Genomic DNA, 334 nt, shown 5'->3' on the forward strand with positions numbered 1-334 from the left:
CTCTCGCCTGGGGGGCGCTTCCCCCCGGGTCGTGGTTCCGGGATGGACTAGGCAGACGGGCGGAGGTTTAAAACGGGCCCCTGCGGTGGGGGTCCCGTGGGGGTGGGCCCCAGCGGTGTGGGGCCCGGTTCGCGGGGGGGAGGAGGCGCGCCAAGGGTGCTGAGGCTGGCCGGCGTCCCCGGGCGTCGCGGGACCGCTCTCGTGCTGGTGGCGGTGGGATCCCGTGCACGTTTACCTGGCGGCCCGGCTCGTGCCTTCGTTGGTGCGCCCTTCCCCCCGGAACCGCTCCGCACGCGCTGGTCGGCCGTCGCCCGCTGGGCACCCTCCCCCTGTC

Source organism: Neovison vison, unplaced genomic scaffold (genome assembly GCF_020171115.1).
Source record: "Neovison vison isolate M4711 unplaced genomic scaffold, ASM_NN_V1 Scaffold_172, whole genome shotgun sequence".
NCBI classification, from domain to species: Eukaryota; Metazoa; Chordata; class Mammalia; order Carnivora; family Mustelidae; genus Neogale; species Neogale vison.